This window comes from Limulus polyphemus, unplaced genomic scaffold, assembly GCF_000517525.1.
Source record: "Limulus polyphemus unplaced genomic scaffold, Limulus_polyphemus-2.1.2 Scaffold575, whole genome shotgun sequence".
NCBI classification, from domain to species: domain Eukaryota; kingdom Metazoa; phylum Arthropoda; class Merostomata; order Xiphosura; family Limulidae; genus Limulus; species Limulus polyphemus.
In genome coordinates, this window is record NW_013666185.1 from 78,431 (window position 1) to 101,503 (window position 23,073).

Here is a 23,073-nt window from a genome sequence, read left to right on the forward strand (position 1 = left end):
TCAGACTTAAGAGTTCTGTTTAGCTCTTCTTTTTTTTTTAAGTAGAGGATATTTTCATTTCAAGCTTTCTATTTTAGGTTATGTGGAGGAGGGGGGGGGGAGGTACCACTGAACTGCTGAGAGAGCCAATAAAGGTTTCTTTTCACACTATCTCTTGCCAGTTCCACACTCACACAGCAAACAGTTGCACTTGTCTTGTATATTGTTTGTGACTGTTATAATAAAGATTGTTGTTTGTGTTTTTGTGTACTGGCTCTTTCTTTGTGAGGAACCCAGTCGGAGTTCAAAGAGAAACGAACCCGTACTCTGTAACAGTATAAATTAAACTCTTGCTTAGGGGCCCTGCCCATTTACTTTAAAGAAAATAAACGCAACTGATAATACTACACGTGCATTTAAATCAATCTAGCATTGGAGCCTTCGACTCGTGCTTAAAAGCTCCACAATAAGCATGTTCACCTATAAAATATGCTAGAGGCACCACTGAAATAAATATTTTCAAGTACTTTTTTTAAAACATCTGCTGATTTTTATTTTTTACTTCGGTATTTCTACTAATAATATAGGTGAAGATGTAATTTTAAAAAAAATTATGTAGGGATGGTAGTGCCAAAAAGAATGCAAACCAGAATATAGGGATGGTCTTCTTGTTTGCATTCTTTTGGCACTGCCATCCTCTACACTTACAAAACATTTCTTGTTTTTCCCCCTGACCGAAAGTTATTGTATTCTATGAACGCGTGTAACAAAATTTAATATCAGATGCATTGATTTTTTTACTTCACTTCATACATAATATAGGAGTTAACTCCCTAAAGACACTAATTGTATAGTGTACAAAGTATTGAAGATTCTACTTGTTAAAGTCATCTGGTGTTCATCTATTATTGGCTGGTAATTCCTGTTTCACCCTGTATTTAAGCCTTTTAAAGGAACCCAGATTTCTGTAAAAGGGGTAATGATAACATCGTTTACATTAGAATTGTGATTTTTTAAAAATTACTACTAGTTAGTACGACTAAGCGATGACATCGTTCACTCCTCGGAAACACTCAGAGTGGATTTAGGTTTCAACTGACGTTAATGATAAAGTAAATGTAGAGTTATCTCGACTGAAGCAAGAAGAAATATGAACAATTTGGTAGGTTGGTCACTTTCTTGTTTGGTTTCTTGACTTGTTGGGTAGGGCACGGCATGGCCAGGTGGTTAGGGCGCTCGACTCGCAATCTGAGGGTCGCGGGTTGCCATCCTCTACACTTACAAAACATTTTTTGTTTTTCCCCCTGACCGAAAGTTATTGTATTCTATGAACGCGTGTAACAAAATTTAATATTAGGTGTATTGATTTTTTTACTTCACTTCATACATAATATAGGAGTTAACTCCCTAAAGACACTAATTGTATAGTGTACAAAGCATTGAAGATTCTACTTGTTAAAGTCATCTGGTGTTCATCTATTATTGGCTGATAATTCCTGTTTCACCCTGTATTTAAGCCTTTTAAAGGAACCCAGATTTCTGTAAAAGGGGTAATGATAACATCGTTTACATTAGAATTGTGATTTTTTAAAAATTACTACTAGTTAGTACGACTAAGCGATGACATCGTTCACTCCTCGGAAACACTCAGAGTGGATTTAGGTTTCAACTGACGTTAATGATAAAGTAAATGTAGAGTTATCTCGACTGAAGCAAGAAGAAATATGAACAATTTGGTAGGTTGGTCACTTTCTTGTTTGGTTTCTTGACTTGTTGGGTAGGGCACGGCATGGCCAGGTGGTTAGGGCGCTCGACTCGCAATCTGAGGGTCGCGGGTTCGAATCCTCGTCACACCAATCACATTATTCATTGGTAAAATAGTTGGCAGTGGGTGGTGATGACTAGCTGCCTTCTCTCTAGCCTGTTACTGCTAAATTAGGGACGGCTAGCACAGATAGCACTCGTGTAGCTTTGCGCGAAGTTCAAAAACAAACAAACTTGTTAGGTAAAGAAAGAAATGAAAATGAGTAGCAATCATCTTTTAAAGTAAAACTCTGTAAATGTTTATTTTTAGCGTACATATTTGTATTAAGTCCTTGACCATCCCTATATATAGAGTATACCGACTTTATTATAATGATACAATCCATCATCAATATCAAGAAATATTATGATTACTGCGAATTCTAGCCAGGTGGTTAAGAAGCTCGGGTCGCGGGTTCGAATCCCCGTCCCACCAAACGTGCTCGCCCTTTCAGTTGTGTGGGCATTATAATGTGACGTTCAATTCGTCTATTTGTTGTTAAAAGAGTTGGCGATAGGTGGTGATCACTAGCTGCCTTCCCTGCTAAATTAGGGACAGTTAGCGCAGAGTAGCCCTCGTGTAGCTTTGCGCGAAATTAAAAAACAAACAAACTGCGATTTCTTTTAAATATTCTAATATTAGTTTTTATATTCAGTAAAAATATTTTTTGACAGATACATAAAAATGAAAAACATATTTCTATTTCTGAAACTGTAACTAATCTTTTCGTGCTTGAAATATAGTTTTCGATTTGTCACAGCCAGAACTTTCTGGAAAGGAATCAAAACCAACAACTTTTCACGGACGTTATAAGTACATAAATGGTACAGATTTCGTATTTTATCGGGTTTAACCAAAGAAAAGTTTTAATGCTTTGACACTAATGAAGTCTTTTAGTATCTATGGGTTTCTGATGTCTCCTGACAGCCAAAAAGATTTTTTTTTACAAGAAGCTTATTTGGTTTCCATAGGTGTTTCAGGTTTATATTTTCTTTAATGCAGGCTGAATTAATCTTCGACTAGAAGATAGCTTCCTGAAAGTAAAAATGTGATTTTTGTTCTCAATTTTTCAGTTAAGGTAGTTCAAGAGTGCACCAAATTGTAATTAGAACATATCATACACCTCCTTCCTTTACATACGGACACAGCACACATTTATCGTCCTTGTTACGCTTGTGCACCAGTAGCTGTCAAAAAAATACTGACTGTAGTTGTTAGAAATACTTGTAATTATCTTTGGTGACAATGTACTTTAAGCCTTTTTCGCTCCACAAACTGTAAAATATTTGTAACAGACTTAAGGAACATAATGAGCATATATCTTATAGGCCTATACCACAGAATAGCGTATATAAGCACTACCTAAGTAGTATATATCTTATAGGCCTATGCTACCATATATTATGTTTAGGTATTAAGTACACAATATGCGCGTAAGGTTATAAAAAGGGGATTTGGAATTGAAGTAATGTGAATAATTATTAAGAAAGATTTATACATATTTTAATTATCATTATGAAACTTTTTTTTCCTGTGGCCTGATAAAAAAATGTGCTCAGACTAACGGTTTGTAGCCATTGCTTTAAATGACATTATTACTATCTGTTAATAATTTTACTGATAGATTTTACCGTCACTAGCGCCACTGCCGTGTCAGGAAAAAGTATGCAGTATGATTTCCCTTTTCTATAGTTCCATTAGGTTTAGTAAGTCTCTGAACTATGATATTTTTTATAAAATAGGTCATTTGTATCGTCTGTTGTTTCTAATTAAGCACAAAGGATCGATGGTCTGCCCGCCATTGGTATCGAAACCCGGTTTCTAGCAGCACAACTCTGCAGACATACCGCTGTGCCATTGGGTGGTTGGGGCGTCTCGTTTGACTATAACTTCTCGATCACAATTATACTTGATTTTCAACAGTTTGTTTGTTTGTTTTATTATGAATTGCACGGTGATGTTCAACTCTACCTAATTTGTAGTCATGGTTATAGTGTGTTTGTTGATCATACTGATATTCAGTTTTATTGTGCTTTGTTTGTTGTGTATGATATTTTTGAAGAGAATGCTGCGTCCTATGGTTTCTAGTATATGTGGTGTCCAGCGTTTCCACATTTGCAACAACTTTCATGTTTGAGTGACTTTTCTGTTGATATTATTTATTGAATTTAATAGGTTAATCCTTACAACTCATTTACATTTTCTTTATTATTGTAAGAGAGTATAGCTTTCCTAATAATTTTATTGTTAAATTTCTACTTCATTTTAATCTGATATGCATGGTAAAGTTAATTGCACAGTTAAAAACATTGACTTCGACCTGTCTTCTAGAAACAGGCAGGAACAGTCCATTAAAGCCCAAACTTTATGTCTATACTGCTTAAAATACTCTTGGAACAACGTCTTATATCTAATATATAATCTCGTTTTTCAGTTGTTAGGTGACTCTAATGATAGTTTTAATGATAAACAAAATCTTGTTCGTATAGTCGATATTCGCTGTTCTCTTGATCGGTGTTTAGGTCTTATAGACCTGGGAGGGTCAGGTGCAGATTACCTCTTCTCCCCCCTGTTAGATGGTAAGTCTTTCAGGTGAATACGAATTTAACTACTACATGAGGGTCGTGATATCCTGCACTTACCCTGACCCCTTTCAGGGAAATGTCCATGTAGGTCCTTATATTTATCTTCATGTGAATAAATACATTTTCTCTATATTCGTTATTGTAAAGTTCTGCACATGGCGACCAGTTCCACACGTATTTTTCACATACATTAATTTTACACTAATCGAGACCATTTGCATAAATACCCTTTTAATACTGTCGTATCAACTTAAAGCTCATGTGAGTTTCTTAGTCTAGCGTTAGGTGGCCTTATTAACTGCTTATTTTTAACATATATTTTAATTGGTGAGAGGTACTTAGGGCTATCCCTATCATGTATGCAGTAGCGATCTAATTCACACAGATGGTCATTTTTTGCCAATTTTTTCGCGAAATAATTTAGCGAATTATGTAGAAGTCTATAAGAGATAGTTTGTGTATTTGCATAATTGTGCATAAATTTTGATGAAGTGTATCTGGGTGCTATGTATGCAGTAGAGAGTAATGAATTTTGTATTGTTTGTAGTTTATTGATGTGTTTTGGTGCTATGTTTATCCACGCTGGGCATACATATTCAATTACTGGGCGTATGTATGTTTTATAGATTTTAATTATGTTGTCAGCTGAAGTTCAGTTGTTTTTGCCCGTTAGACTCCTTGCATAATTCGTACGTTGCCAAAGTTTGGTTAGAATATTACTTATGTGTTCAACCCACGTTAATTTAGAATCGTAGGTGTGTCCTAGGAATATGGCTGATGTTGTGGTCTGAAGAAGTGTTCCATTCGCATATAATTTTGTATAGTGGAAGTTCGCTGATTCCGCTTCATCGGGATTTAGGTCCTTGTTGGGACCTGGGAGGGTCAGGTGCAATCTTGACCTCTTCCTCCCGCATCGTGGATGTAATTTCTTCATCGGCATAAATGTGGTTTTATTTTCTCAGCATTTGTGCACTGTCAAGTGTTGAACACGACGTAAAAGAGGGTATTGCTTTCACGAATGTTTATTATATGAATTCAATTCCCCTATCATGGGCCATGTTCATTTATGTTCAAACGTTCATCATTTACATTGGGATACACTTGCTATTTATGTCCATATATTCCAATGTCATTCATATTGTGGCTTATTCTATGTCTTTTTACATAAATATCCTTTTTAATACACTGTATTATAAACTACAAAATTATATAGTAGGTAGGTCTAGCAATAGGTGGCATATTACTAAACTTATAGTACATATATATATAGGTGAGAGGTACTTAGACTTGAATTTCGTGATAGCCGTCCCTAATTTAGCAGTGACAGACTAGAGGGAAGGCAGCTAGTCAATACCATCCACCGCCAACTCTTGGGCTACTCTTTTAACAACAAATAGACGAATTGATCGTCACATCATAACGCCCCCACGGTGTGACATGGATTCGAGTCGAGTGCTCTACCCATCAGGCCCGTAAGTCTAAAACTTCATGCTTAATATTTCATAAGATTCACAAAGGATCAATGATGGTTTTTAAATCCTTCCCCAAAACTATATGTCGGTCCATTAAAGCTTTCCAACCAAACTATAGTTTTTCGAGGAACTTCTGGGTAAAACACCTGAGCAAGACTTTTCCAGGCTTCAGCAAGTATTTCTTTCTTCCTCTTCACCCCTCCTGACCTTGGCTTTTGACAATCCTCTATTTTTTGGTAATCACCAAACCATCTGAAAAGAGCAAACACTAATAACCCATGCACTCTGTCTTTCGAGGTTTTCTTTCTTATTTCTAACAAGAACTATTTATCAATATATTTATGATCTTTGCTAGTTTTAGAATCTATAAAGTTTTTTCAACAGCTTTGAGCTTCATAGAAACGGTTTAACAATGTTCTATAATTCAGACTTATCCTGCTAAAAAGGTTTACAGGATTTTAAAACATAAGTTAACTGCTCTAAAAGAACTAAATAGATCGTTTTTCAAGTACTACACGTTTTCTTCATCCCTCTCGGGAATCATTTCCCAGTTTTACTGACATATATTTTATTGTTGGAATGCCCATATAAGTATCTTTCTTACCTGGCTAAATACACTTATATATTGTGATTTTAAGTTGTGTCTCTGTGCGGAGCAGAAAACGTGTACATTTTGAATAATTGTTTTATGGAAAAAAAGTAAAATAGCATACGAATGGTGTGTATCAATCTTGTTGGCAAATATCGTAAACTGACTATATATCGGCTTTAATTTAACTACTAAATCCAAAGTACAATTTAACTACTAAATTTAAATTATCAGTTAACTCAATTTCAGACCATTTGAAATTCTAATACGTAACAATGGTCAGAATATAGACATGATCACTGAAATACGTACAAATCCTCATTACAGACCCATTTCTAAACAAAAGTTTTCAAACAATTGAGATCGATATAAAGGAAGACATGGGTCAACCTATCTCATTTGAATAAGGGAGAATCATCATAACACTTCATTTTCGTCGTCTGTGACTTCATGAGAATACCTTACTATAATGAACCAGCTATCTATAATGCCTATTAAGATTACCAAGTGGGAAACATTGTCTTATTATGCTGGTGGTGTCAATGGCAGTAGGATCATGGATTCGGAGACGTTTTGAGTAACTTGTCTCATTCAACTATACCATTTCTGAAAAGGGGGTGTTAGCTTTAGGAAAATATGTTGTTCAGTGAGGCATAAATTTATCATCAGATGTCATACAAGGAAAATCTTTTGTTGATGCTGGAAAATGATGAGCAATACAAAGAAATCAGAACCTGGCTCGAGATGGCAAACAGATTGCTCTACCTGATAAAAGGAAGAAACAGAAAGGTCCCCTGATCAGAATCGATAAAACCAAGAGATGAAGAAGAACATCGACTCCAGAATGTTTGACAAGTAATCATGACCCTTCTACTACATGATAAGTCCTATCAGTGTACAAACTCTGAGCTAGATCCCTCCCACGCATACTCTGATTAAGAAGGGTCATTGGACTCTCTATCTTCAGTAATGGACAGAGGACCTATCGAATTTTCTATATGGGGACCAGAAGATGAATATTTAGATCCAGCACAATCATATCTTCATGTAAAGGCACAGATTGTCAAACCTGTTCCTGTCAAGCTGTTTCTTCATTCTCTATTTCCTCAAGTGGATGTACACTTGAACGACAAGCTCATTTCTTCAGCTCACAATCTTTACACGTATAAGGCCTACTTAGAAACGTTACTGAGTTATAATGGAGAAGCTAAGAGAAGTCATTTGAGAACATCTGTGTGGTTCAGAGACAGTGGGTAGTTTTAATGATCTCGATTTTAATGATTGTGAGAATGGTGAAATCAAGATTGACACATAGATACATGTGATGTCAAACAGTCGACATGATCAGCTGCCTACATTCAGACATCAATGGTGTAACTTTAAAACTTAGGCTGATATGAAGTAAAAACTCATTTTGTATTATGTCAAACAATAATTTAAATTCCAAATTGTACTAAAACACATTTCTATCTACACGACAAAAGTCAAGATTGGCACCCTTAAGCATTTCTAAAGGATCAGCTAAATATCTTTGGAAATATATATAATGTGCATATCGTTTTAATTTTTCCAGGGAAACTTAAAAAGCATCTATCGATAATGCGTTTTTAGGTTAAATACTACACCGCTTGTTATAGGATGTGTTGATAACGATGAATTTAATTGATCTTGGAAGAAAAACCTACACAATTTTAAACATTACAGTATCAATTTCGTGGCAATCAATGTAGATGGAAAATAGATTCCTGCTCGACCTTTATAACCCGACTTTGATGCTGAACTACATATATATGCACGAAGCTCTGAAACATTATTTAGCGGAATGGGAAAGCAGTTTCAAGATTACTCCTTGATGTTCAAGTTATTCTAAAAGATAGCAAACTCAATAATGACTTGTATCATCTAAGTTTCTGCTTTTGTATGTTCGTCATGGGAATGTTACATTTTAAAGATGAGATAAAAATCGCTTATCAGACTGTAAATTATCATGAAAATATGCAGGCAATACAAATTGAATGTTAGGAATATTTTGCAATAATATAGTATACAGGGCTTGAAATTCATCATAAAACCACACAATACTTTCAGAAATAGGATAGATAACTTCACGATGATGACTTAAAACTTTGCTTACAAACTGAGATTTACCACTTCCTGGCATTAAACATGTAAAATGGTGTTGTAAATGGTTATCTATCCCAAGCTCTGATGAGAAGTAAATGAAACAGGACTCGCCTTATATAGATTTGAACATTTAAGCACACTTGAGATCTTCCTCCAAGGCTCTGTACATGCCCTCTTTTCAGTCCATAGACCATGGTGAGAAGTTAATTCCGTTAGATGAAACAAATCAGAGATCTTCCTCCAAGGCCCTGTACATGCCCTCTTTTCAGTCCATAGACCATGGTGAGAAGTTAATTCCATTAGATGAAACAAATCAGTATCCATACAGTAGTGTGTTAGAGTCTGGAAGGATTTGTCGTTCGATGTAAACTGGATGATAGTTTTTCTTTTCTTCCTTGTTACAAACAGTCTGAGTCTTTAAATGTCAACATATTTTCTTAGGAGTTGTCAGTATTATAGGATGCTGAAAAGGATTGAATATGTTGGTTATTTTACTCTTTATTGCTGAATAGCTTAATTTGTTACTGTTGAAAAAATTGAGGGCAAACCATCTAATTTTACAATAGAACTTCCCATCGGCACGTAAGTATCCGTAGTTCTTGGGATCACCAATGACCCACGATGATGTATGATGACCATCGAGCTCGATTGTAAATTCACCTAGAAAATCCTCTTGAGGTGGATCATTAGATCCTTCTTAAGTGTAAGTAATACTGTCTGTATTGTAATACAATACAGATGAACCTATCTTCTCAAGCATATAATATAATTTCAGATGAGCGTTAGCACTGGTGAAAGCCACTAGAAAGATGTTATTTTGTTCTTTTAGATCAGATACTCATGGGTGTGTTTCCAATGAAGAGCAATTACTTCATCACTAACTGAAGTAACATGTGTTATTTCCTTAGTATTATCATTCATTAAAGATTGGTACTCTTTAACAGATGTTACATAGGTAAGTTATGATATGTTCTCAAAGAATTAAGGCAAAGTTTTGCAAATGAGATTCTTCCTTCTTAAAGGCCATGTTTTCTGGGATCAGTTGCCCTCCTTTTTTTCAGTATATTGAGCAATGTAATCCTGTTTTACCTATGATGTTACAAAGTGAGAGGCCATCAAGAACTTTTCTGCTTTATTTTAAGAAAGGTATCAATACAATTCTTAAAAAGATCTCTGGATTTATTAGGAAAGTGTCAAGTCTCGTATATTTTCGTTAACTGGAAGTCACAATCGATTGCTTTTTTCACTTCTTCAGTGACCCAGGTACCAATGAAACATTTTCTTTACATTAGTTGCGTGGTAGTGGTGATTTTGATTCCACACATGATCTGCATAAGGGAAAAGTTAATTTACTACTACTTCTAAAACGTAAAACAGGGTGGTAGAGTTTCCTCAGGACTATAATTTTACATTTGATAAATCAAAATAATGTTATAAATCAGATAAATATGTTGTTATGATGGTAATATTTCCAACTGAATACTCACAGTATTTATTTGCCCAGTTTGTCCCTGAAGAAGAAAGGTAAATTACATAAATGTATTTTAAGTGATAGAAATTATCTAGCACGTCTTAAATGTATAATATTTTTTCTTGCGAAACAAACAGTAATTATTGTCCAAATACTGAGCCAGATAATGATAAAATCAAAAATAGGATGGAAGCCAGTGTGAATCCAAGAGTTTAACATTTTACTAGTTATTACTACATTTTTGATTCTTAAAAAGAACCTAAAGCAAACAATTACCCCTTTTTGTTATTATAACAGTAAAGAGAATAAACTAACTAGAATTAAAACCAGAATGATGATGAAATATCTTAGTTATGTAACTTAGTTTACTGAAAGAGCATAACAAAATGATATACAATGAAAGGCAATAAAATTTTTCTACTTAGTGCGTATTCAATGCCCCCCCCTCTCCCGATGGATCAGCGGTACGCTTTAAGACGTATACATTAAAAAATGGGTTTCGATACCCGTGGTTGGCACAACACTGATAGCCTATTGGATAATTTTGGGCTTAATTTCTGCGTATAAGATCATGAGATGTATTATTGAAAATGTTCATTATAAATGTCTGACGTTAAATTTATGTAGATTTCATGTTAGAGTGGATGTTTGAAGACCATTTTGAGCCAAGAAGGTTTCTTTTTGTTACTATTATTGAAACGCACACACACACATCATATATATATATATATATCCATATAATAATGAGCTCTTCAGAACTTGCAGTGCCAGCAGAAGTATTTTTATTTCCTTGGTTCTGAACAGCTTGTTGTGGAAACACACAGTTTGTGTTGTTGTTTTTCAGAGTTGTCTTAAATATTATAATCTGTTTTTGTAATAGCACAAGTGGGAAACTGTATGCAATCAGAGAACCAAGAATAATGAACAACACTCCAGTAAAGTATCAACAGTTGAATCTTGGGCTTTAATACTGATATATTTGACGACAGGAAGGTCCACTTACACTCTGCTCTACTTATCTGTGAGACTTATCTTTCAGCATTTTTAGTTTATTTCTGCTTATTAAGAGTGGGAAAGCTTTCCTTGGCTTTGTAAACTGGCTATTGTTTTTTTTTGTTTAATATAAAGATTTAGAATTATCTATCTAGATATTATAGAATCTTTGTGTCTGCAGTACTGTCAGTACATATTTCATGGTTGGTTATTCTATAATTAGAGAACATATAACTTTGGGAGAAAGAGAGAAAACATGTTCAACGTTTAGGCCCAATGATTTAAAAAAAAATATTTAATCAGAAATCAAGAAAAGCTCATTTCTCCCAGTTTCTGTATTCTGATGAAAGTAACCTGACTCAAATGTTGACCGCATTTTCTTCCTCTCTGGCACAAATATAACTGTATAACAATTAATGAATAATTTATTTTATTTTATCAGTTTCTTTATGTATGTTAATCTAAACTGAAGCAATTTTGTTCTTTTAAATTACTGGATGCGAGAAAATGAATTTGTCATCTCATTATTACACATGTGTAATTGCAGAGAACAATGTTTCAGAATTTAAGTTTCAGCGTGATTTTGTTAGTTTGACGTATAATTTAATTCGACTTTGAGATATAAATTTACTCGACGTTTTAAAATGGTACTGTATAATAACAAAGCGACACAGATGCCACAGTCATACACGCTTCCAGCTAATTCTCGACAAATGATTCGTATATTGTAGTTAACGTCTTCTTTCACATCAATAATAGTGTATGATAATATTTCAAGTTTCATAAAAAAGTATGTAACAGTTATAATAGTGTACATATATGCTTTTAGTATATATAATGAGAAAATAAAAATTCGTGAGCAGGTTATGTATAATATATAGATTTTACACATCTATTATGAAAATGCACACTCACAGAAACACGCGAACCTTGTTCCACATTCATAAAAGTCTTAGCAATTCTTTCCCTGCTTATCTGCTTATATACGCATAAATGAATTTTTCTTCCAACTTCTCAATAATTACGTAATGTTGAAAAATATGCATATTGTAACAAATATAAATTACAGTTTAAGGATGTATTTTCTTAGAGTAAAATATTAGTTTCGAACTTTTTTTTTGCTTTTCCTAAAGAACATAGTTTATGATTCGTCTAAATCTACAAGTTCTTACTTCGTTTAATACGTGTTACGCCTGTCTGTGTATTATGTATTTATGTTATCTGTGTAACGGAGTTGAGAAAAACTAGTTGCCTACCTTATTGTATTCGTTGTTGCGACACTAATACTGCTTCCAGTCTGTCACTGAACACGTTTTTGACTTTAAAAGTCGCTCTACATGCCACAAGCTAAGAGGAAAAAAAAACAATAAAAAACATACAAACAAAAAGCACGTGGTCGTTGCTATGAGAACATTCGACGCATATACATGTTTATCGAACTACAGCTCTGAAAGGGTTACGATTTTCTTTATATTAGGTAGGCTTGATTGGGGACCGTATCTCTATGAACAGAAAACTAATTATTTGTAGAACACAATGTTTACACTAGATATGTGTGATCAAACGTCAGATACGTGGATTTAGCACTTGGAACTAGGGCAACTCATTTATTGGCACTAAATATTTACATAATCTACTTATATATGTATGTGTTTAATTTCATAATGAACATTTCATGTATATCTTTTCTTATTAAAATATATCTAGTAGTGCTGAGTCTAGAATCTAATTGTGTGAACAAACTTTCTTCTGTTTATCTATATAAACATCTATAACGTGACACAGTTGTGGAAGCACCGTAACCAGAACTGTTCTGCATATGTGCTGCGACAGTAGAGTATTATCCTTCTGATAGTTATATATATAGTAAGTGTAGCAGAGTATATATTCAACTTATATATACATATAACTTAGCAATGTTTACTGTTTGCATGACATATATATATTTTCAGCCATTAGATAAATGCTTAATACTTCCTTTGCTTTGTGATTACAATTTAGAAATCAACTGAGAAGGTTAATTTTTACTTATCTGTTTATGAATATGAGTTTTAAGGTGTTTGGAAGTATTTCAAGGACATTTTTGTTGTAATATATTTACTGGGATTAGTCTGAAATGCTGTGAATCAATGATTAAGTTGGTAAATACAAATGACAGTGGCATACGGTTTGTGTGCACGATATTGCCCAATAACTGATATTTACTGTTGGGAGAAAAGATAAGTTGGACATTATTTTTTATGTTTTATTAGGCAGTATCATCACTTACTGAAACTTAATATCACGCAAAGTTAAAATAAAGTCAAAAAGAGAAGTAAAGATACTATCATTTTTACTACAGAATTACAGATTTTAATAATGAAGTTATCCATTATCGTTGGTCTTCACATTTATCAAAAATTCATTTGTTAAACAAAATTATATATATATATAATACCTCTTGAATTTAATATTAGTTTTGTTGGTTGTCTACATTGGGCAGTGACTGTTTAACTATAAAACAAATTCTGTTTCATGACTTGAACCTACGTGGAATTCAAACATGATTAATGGCTTTCATTAGAGTTTTGACAATAAAAATACATTGTATATAACTGAAGTCTACCTTTAGTGTCTTATGTTCATGATTATGGTTCTGTATTTGATGGATTAGCTTCAAGAATTTAAACATATTTCTGGAATAACCAAACAAAGAGACTATGACAGAAAAACACTACACCAACTCATATATTAATTTAGTCTACATGCGATACCATATCTAGTTGTATTGTATGATATTGATGCTGATATTCATATGTATATTATTGCTCAAAACTATGTCAAATAATTTGTAATATTATGGCTATGACAAGGCCAAACCACTGTTATTTAAATTATTATAAGTTAACTTTCATGTAAATCAGACTCCTGATAATTAGTCATGTGACTTGAAATGTAAGTGTTTAGTTATTCATTCCATGCTCGTAAATAAATATCTAGTAAATATGGTTTTAATTTATAGATTTTATGGCGTGGCACTTCGACATAGAATATGATCACCATGAATAATAAGGGAACACTGGCAGCAACGGTTGCGTGCTCATAACAAGTGTTGAAAAGGTCCTGAGTTATTCTCAACTGTTCCTACGAAATAGCTATTTTCAGGACTTCTTTAATGTAACTTGAAGGAACGCGATACTCAGTTAGATTGAAGTTAGTTGAGTGTTAAGTCTACTCTATTCGATAAATTTCTCCTTCTTCAATAAATGACCAGAACTGACCAGTTTAGCACGGCGAGGATGGACGTTATCATCCATTAGGGTCAATTGCACCATAATAAATGGTCTTGCGATATGGCACCTCTCGTGGGTCATTCTGTAGAAATCCGATAAACTTATCCATGCTTACACCTTACTTTCACCACATCTCGTTCTTATAGGAAAATATGGTGGTTCTCTCCAAATGAGTATAAGTCTGTTTTCTGGCTGCAGAATGATGTACGACTCTATTGTAAAAATAATATTATTTCATACGTTGTTGGTCCATAGGAAATATGCTTAGCATCATTGTTATTGTTTGTTATCAAGCTCAAAGCTACACAAAGGGCTGTCTGTGTTCTGCCCACCACCTGTTTCTAACGACATAAGTCTACAGACATACCACTGTGCGTTTTATTATTAGTAGAATGCACTTTGTTGGACCTTTGACATTTTAGCCGGCCTTGTGAATTTTGTTTTCAACCTCTGTGCACTGACAAAACGTCCAGTTGCGACTGTGAATACACGATTCATTCTTGGATCCTGTGTCTTAAGATTGCAATTATATTATATTAATTTTTTACAAATGCCATTATTACTGGACACCAAGTAATAAGTGCGTACACGTGTATATCTCGTATTTTATCAAATCTACAATTCCTGATTTGAATACATTTATACAAAATAAAATACACGATGAACAGTTAACAACACCCACTCTTGGTTACTCTGTTACCAACAACTAGTGGGATTGACCATCACGTTATAATGTCCCCAGGGTTGAAAGGGCGAGCATGTTTGGAGAAGAGGATTCGAATCTACGACCCGCAGATTGCGAGTCGAGCTCCTTAACCATCAGAATATGTCAAGCCTTCAGAGAGATTGTTGATACTAAAAATATGAAAAAAAGTTCAAAGTCAGGTTAAACTAAAAATAGAAGATTGTCTGTAAACTCTCCCGGCGGGCCAGCAGTAAGTTTACGGATTTACAACGCAAAAATCCGGGGCTCGATTCCCCGCGACGGACAGCATGCAGATAGCCTTTTTTGTAGATTTCCGTTAAAACAATAACAACTAAGCGTGATTGTATCAGGTTTTCTCACTTAGCCATAAAATTCATTGTTATAAAACCACGAAGAAAGCGATTTATAGTGAGTTACTGATGAGGAATCAAAATTTAGTTGCTTATGAATTTAGGTTTGTATATGCACCTATAAGGTTAAATAACATTACTATGTCTTCAGATGACAAAATAAAATATATTAGGTTATGAAGGGCAAACTATTAATGATAAGTGGAAATGTTGAAATGTTCAATGTATAAAAGGTACGAATTTCTATAGTCCATTCTGTGCGTGTGAATAAAGTGTGAGGATAAATAATTTATAGTGCTACGATATAAGGTGTTAGAATAAATAATTTATAGTGCTATGATATAAGGTGTGAGGATAAATGATTTATAGTGCTACGATATAAGGTGATAGGATAAATCAATTATAGTGCTACGATATAAGGTGTGAGGATAAATAATTTATAGTGCTACGATACTAGGACAAACTGTATGTAAAACAAACTCAGTAAATTTTTATTGAACATTTCCCGGTATTTTATGCAAGATTGTGTTATCTAATGATAGAATGCTGCTTGACAAGTGAAGTTTGTTTTATTGTGAATTTTGCATGCTTATGACAGTGTATTGAGGATCGTTTCGCTTTAAACCCACTTTTGAGTATAGTTCACTTTGCTCCGTCAGTATAAGCTGGTTAGTTGTCAAAAACGTTTTTGGAAATGATATGTTACATGGCAATTACAGCACAGCACTTTTATGAGTTATCCAATTTGTTTAAATTCGATGTAATTTATCGATCATCATACTTCATCAATTATTTCAAATCATGAAAACAGCGAACATGGTTTAGAACTTTGAATGGAGATGATCTTATAATAACCCCGAACAAAGTTTTATTATGGTTTAGGCAAAATAAATTGTACTGGCGAAGCATCTTTTGTGGACTGCATCTGTACTGAATTTTTCTAGATTTTATTATAATGGCGTTATATCTTCTATGGACTGCACCTCTTTGACATTTGTTGTAATGGCATTGTATCTTCTATGTTCTACATCCTCTTGAAGTTTGTTGTAATGGCGTTACAGCTTTTATGGACGGCATCTCTCTGAAGCTTGTTGCAATGGCGTTGTATCTTCTATGAACTGCACATCTTTCACATTTGTTGTAATGGCGTTATATCTTCTATGCACTGCATCTGGTTGAAGTTTGTTCTAATGGCGTTGTAGCTTTTATGGACTGCATCTTTCTGAAGTTTGTTGCAATGGCGTTATATCTTCTATGCACTGCATCTGTTTGAAGTTTGTTGTAATGGCGTTGTAGCTTTTATGGACTGCATCTCTCTGAAGTTTGTTGCAATGGCGATATATCTTCTATGCACTGCATCTGCTTGAAGTTTGTTGTAATGGCGCTGTAGTTTTTATGCACTGCACCTGCCTGAAGTGTAGGTGTTTCAGTCTCTGCAGTGCTTAGATCTGAAAAAATAATACAGCATAGCTAAATAGTCCTACCGGCTGATTTTCTTTAATACTTAGGTATGATGGCATTATTGACAATAACACTTATAGTTTTTGTTTTTACATTAACCCGAAGAAGTACTTGAACATTGGAATCAAAATATAAGTAATATTCTTGATGTAGTTATATGTGACAGATGTTTAACTTTCATTTTGGCTGCTCGAAGGGACTTTTATTTGTATACATACATTATGCAGATAGTGAAACAACAAGTCTGTTATCTGTTCTGTTATTCTAAAAAGCCTGCAATAAAAAACAGAACTTTATTGAAGCCCATATCAAGACTGTTTCTTTCTATCCTTTCATATCATTCAACAACACTCCTCATTAACATAAATACAACTTCAGCATCTCTACGGCTTCAGTTCCACCGGAAGGTTTTATCATAAAAGATGCGCGCGGAACTCAACAGTCCGCAGTGTGTTTTTCCTCAATAGCCACATGACTCACACCACTTCGGAAAAAGATGTGACTCCAGTTGAAACTTGTCACGAGTAATATTTTCTTCTGCACAACAAGTCCCGCAATTATTAATTCCGCAGAGAACCATTCCAAAACAGGTCATGACATTTTCTCTAAGCCTTCTGTTAAATCATAATTCTTGAGCATGGTACTACCAACGTGGTATGTACAGCACGACTTCTTTGCTACTCTAATTATGACACCTAACTTGTACTTGATTACCTACGTCCGTAAAACCACATTTTCATTCCATTTTATTATCTTGTGATGTAGTGGGCCACGTTAAGGCTATTAATGTAGTGGGTCACTTTAAAGTCATTGATTTAGTGAGCCGCTTTAAGATAATTGATGTAGTGGGGCGCTTTAAAATCATTGATGTAGTGGGCTACTTTGAAGTCATTGATGTAGTAAGCCGCTTTAAGATCATTGATTTAGTGGGCCGCTTTAACATCAGTGATGTAGTGGGCCACTTTAAAGTCAATGATTTAGTGGGCCGCTCTAAGATCATTGATATGCAGTGGGTAGCTTTAAGGTCACTTACAAATGGTAATACTTGTAGCTGTATTAAGGTTGAAATGAGAAACAACGACTACGTGATTTCGCCATGTCAAGATCTGATGTAATGCTAACACTATAATAAATTCAACACGCTCGGTAACATGATTTTTTGTTTTGTTTTTAACTGCTGACTCGGCGCTTAAGAATTTCCAGTATTGAGATCAACATTATATATATATATATAGTACAACTCTTACGCGACCGCTGGGAACCAGTTTGAATGAAATAAAATAAAAAACTTTAATAATTGGTTCGTTTTATAAAACAAATACAGCAAAACTCCATGCTGAGTGTTTATCTGACCGTTAAAGAAGTCACTTAAAAAGTGGTTGATGTAATATTTCAGTAACGTTTACAAGCGCATCTAATGCACATAAATCTAAACCATGCGCGCACACACACATATACATGACTTACTATACAATACCCCGTAGATTCTTACTCTGAACACACAAAAATATGCAGATTGAGCAACTGGTAATTTGTTTTATGTGAATTTACGCATCATGCCATACCCCCTGGTGATGGGGTTATTCCTGTTTGCACATCTTTATGTACAACATGCGCGTATCCAAGTAGGTGTCCCAGAAAGAGTTTTCGTTATGTTATTAAATTAGATAATTCCCTCTTTTTTCCGTTCTAGAGGAGACAGACACAATCTTCTTATCATGGGTTTTGTCTGTATCATGTCTGTATATGTATTCTGCTATTTTTTGTGCATGTGCTAATGTATGATGTGAACGGAAACATGGCATATATACGAAGCTGTACCTCTCTACTTTTTTTTTCTTCTTTTCTTTCAAGCTAAAGCTTTTGAGTGGAGCTTATCGTTGACGGAAGGAAGGAAAAGGGTAAACACGTACTGACTCATACAATGCCGTCTGTTCTCGTTTCAGTCGTGATACGTAACCCTTTCTGCACGAAAGTTGATTCTCAATAACAAGCTGAGAAGGCCTCAGGCAGTTATGAATTCCGTTTTTGAACGGACAAATGAGTTATTGTAAACCTAACCCTCTACCTAACCATATATGTCTGTCGTACTTTACACACTGCCATACCCGCCTTGAGTTAGCTGTGAGGACAATAACTACAAATCATACCTGAAGGAACGTACCTATTGTCACTCAAGGAAACTTGTTTGTCGCAAAATCTTTGGTGTCATTACAACAACAATAAAAACATTGAATATAATAGTGTATAATTTCAGATTAGCTATCCAGAAAATATACGAGGACTCAGTAACTGTATTATATTTCCGAAGACTGACCATATTATTGCAGAATGTTACCTGTCCCCATAGATATAGTATTTAAAAACACGCGTGTAAATGTATTTAGTCTTTTGCATGTTAAACTTATTCTAGTAATGTCACAATATTTAGCTATATATGTTATAGAGCATACAAGTACATGTATATCTGTTTCAAAGCAGTTTGGCGGGTACACGTTTTTAGTAATGTATATATGTTAATATTAATTGTAATAAATTTGTAACTATAAATAAATCTAAATCAACTAACTACATACTTTTGGAGATTTCATGATCAGCCTTATACATGGGCGATTTTAAGGCGTAAACCTCGATTTAAGATCTGTTTGTATTTGAATTTCGTGCAAAGCTACTCGAGAGCTAACTGCTCTAGCCGTTCCTAATTTAGAAGAGATAGACGAGAGGAAAGGCAGCTAGTCACCACTACTCGCCGTCAACGCTTGGACTATTCTTTTACTAACTAAAAGTGGAATTGACCCTCACATTATAATTCATTCACGGCTGAAAGGACGAACATGTTCGGTGACAGGATTTGAGCTCACTATCCGCATATTCCGAATCAAGTGTTATAACCACCAAGCCATGCCAGGCCTTTACGATCTATCTCAGCTAAATATTAAACTTAAGACTGGAGGAGAAAACAAATGAGAGAAACATCTCCTATGTCTAGCAGTTGTAAATAAGAAGATAAGAGCTATAGTCTTTCTGCTAAATTATGAATGCTATTTATAGAATTACACAAGAAATAATCAATATTTGAAATAATGTTTTTCCCTTCTAATGTATATTATTGGCATTTTGTTTATGTTGGGAGATACAGTTTATGTGCGTATACTGCAGAGAAATGAATTCTATAATTTTTCATACCAGTTTAACATAAAGAAAAAAATACATTTTTGGAACAAAATGTATAACATCAAAACTTGATTATGTGTCGTAGCTCAAACACCTAAGACTTTCACCCTTTCCTAACTAGTATGTCATAACACCTTATAACTCGAGCAATTTCGAAAGGCGGACCTTTCTTCTTCAGGGGCAAACTGGGAAGACGAAAGGTCCACATTTCGAAAGAGCTCGGGTTATGGGGTGTTTATCATTTTGTATGAAGACTTCTCGAACCTACGTGTTTTTTTGACACCATGATATATCCTTAGCTAGGTATATTTGGATATCTTCTGTAAGTATTCATGCAGATTTCTGTACATAGCAGTGACATTCTTGTTAACAGATTGCTGTAACATCATAAACGCGTGCTAATCATGCTTACTTCGATAAAGATTACATAGGGAAATGGCAAAAAGTTTGTGCCAATTTGAGTCTTGAATATGTAATTTGGAATAGGCAACGATAGAATGGGAGCTATTTGAATAAAGCATGGGGGGGGGGGGGAGAATTGGTATTTCTGCTATGGCATGGGTTTTCATCCATAATATGCAAACTTTCAATTATCCAAAATTCGTTATCATTACAACTATAAGTTAGAATTTCAAAGTTTTATAAAGAAGTTTGGCTTGATGACGTTCCTCTGTGATGATGTATAGAAGAGTTAGGCGAAATTTAAGGTTTAAGACCAGTTCTGTCAGAAACTTCCATGTGCTCATAGACACGTAATTGTCAGTGGCGAGATGTTTTACCAATGTTGGTGGCTTTACATCTACCATATGACCTTTGAACGCGAAAGTGGAGATAGGATGTCTTTAGTTTTAAAAAAGTTACAGATACGAAGTGACTATTTGAAGACAATGAACAGGTTAACCTGGGGGCCGAAAGACCTAAGTAGCTTACTGAGTTGGGTTCTAATAATAAGATTTTGTTTTTCCAAGGTAAGGAATAAAAAGGTTAGAGGAAATTTAGAACAGGATTGGACATTAGCTGGTGGAATATTTTTCTTAACTAGAAAGTTACATGTAAAATTTCAAGACCTTTTCTTACTTGTAAGAATTATTGTTGATTTCTCAACTTATTACGGCTGCATATAGTCTATATTGTGAACAGTCAACTTCAATGACATGTTAGCACTTTCTAAACAAACCATTAACATCTTAAGAACAAACAAATAAACCAATGAATAACTACAACTAGTTAAAATACCCAGCTGTCAACGGTGCAGCGATCATATGACGTGGTGTCCTCAGGTGAAGCAAAAAAACATGCCCATAAAACACGAGTTTCATAAAGATGGAGTAATTAGTTCAGAGGACCTAATGCCAATTATATTATGCGTTAATATTATACCAGAAACAGTGTTAGTGGCGTTATTTTAACTGTGGGAACATGTGGTTTTCCATAGTGTTAGTCACGTCCCTACTGTCTGGTTCATACCTATAGAAGTACTCACAGTGGCTTGGTATCTTATTGCTAGAAGTTGAGAGTTACATACAATCTTTTTCAAATACAGATGACTTAATATATTTAAATGTTGGCATGTCCAAGAGGTATTCCACCTTACAAGTAATGTAGATGCACTGTGACTTTCTTTCTTTGTGGGTTGTAGGCATGGAAGAGTTTGCACTTTGTAGTTCAGTTAAATGGGCACCGGTATTTTCAAACTGTTCAATATGCACACAGGGGCTAAACTGCTAGGTCATCTCTAGTTGTCAACTACAGATTAGAGAAAAATCAACCGTTAACTAGCATCTGCCACCGTAATGACTCTATCCGGCATTGAACCGAATAATACCTCTGATTGTCACTCTTATAGCGCACCTACAGTTGAAAGTGCGGAGCGGGCTCATTGATATCTGATGCAAACATTAAATTTTAGCTTAAAGATACTTAAATACCTATATGACAATGTAATGACATTACGGACTGAAGAGCATTGAAATGACAAGCATATCACTTCATTTTACATTTTAACGTCATTTTAGCCTGACACGACCTCGCGGGTGGGTCGCGAGCTCGAATTCCATCACTAAACAAGCATTTCTAAAATTCAAACAGGAAATTAAAAAACTCATATGAACGGGACTTTTGAGCACAAACTATCTATTCTATGGTGTGTGTGTGTGTAAAACGCTTTTATTTTAATTTTCTCGTTAGGATTGTACAATTAGATTATACTCTGGTCTCTTACACAGCTTATCTTTGCTCATAAAAGTCGTATAAACGTACTTATAATATCAACTTATTATGATGAAAAAATTATTTCTTTTTGTAACAAAGTCTCAGCACGATTTATATTCTGATTACAAAAGATTATCGATTTCAGTATCTGCAAATTTTGGCTCTTATTTTCGTTTGATAATAGCCAGAGTTATTTTCTCAGCAAAGAATGTTATTCTTATTGCTGCTGGTATTCAATTATTGCCCTGTTAATTAATCTGGTCATCAAGAATTAAGTGCACAACTCTAAAGCTTTAAGTCTTAACAACTCTAGTCATCTACATACAGTATAAATAACGGTAAGTCCAAACGCGAGGGATTTCGTGTATCTCTTGCTTACTGGTTTATAAAAATCTGATGTTTAACAATAAAATGGTTTAATTAAGTTATTCGTTATATTAACAAGGAAGGAAAAACTTGAAAATATTGATACTACAACACTGACGTAGTGATAATAAATTGGTCTCGCTACTGTTAGAGCCGAATTATGCATATAAGAAGAAAAAGGTTTCGGCACTTTAAAGTTTGCCATAACTTTGGTCATTCTACGGTGGCTATCTTTAGTTAACTATCTATTTTTTATGCTCGAGGTGGTCGCGCTTGTTAGGACCAAGGCTTGAAGAATTTATACGATGTGGTCAGGGATTACTGGTAATCTCTGAGTGGCTAATGAAGGCATTCTTACTTTCAGATCGATACCATAGCTCCTCCCCAATAAAACAAGCTTTGCATAAGCAAAGCATTAGCATCACAATGTTTCCATGTTTACACTTGCTTATTCTGTTTTTGGTACTATGTATTTAAATCTTACCATAAGTTTTTGTTTTAAATCAAGAGCCAAAG

The 23,073-nt window shown here is 34.5% G+C and overlaps 1 long non-coding RNA gene across 1 annotated transcript in view; it reads right to left on the reverse strand.

Annotated features, from left to right (window-relative positions):
- Window positions 1-9,689: 9,689 nt before the first annotated feature.
- The window catches only part of LOC111085722, a 103,287-nt gene continuing 89,903 nt past the window's right edge, over window positions 9,690-23,073 (reverse strand). The window contains exon 3 of the long non-coding RNA XR_002610532.1: window positions 9,690-9,881. This is a non-coding gene — a long non-coding RNA (uncharacterized LOC111085722). The remainder of the gene's footprint in view (window positions 9,882-23,073) is intronic.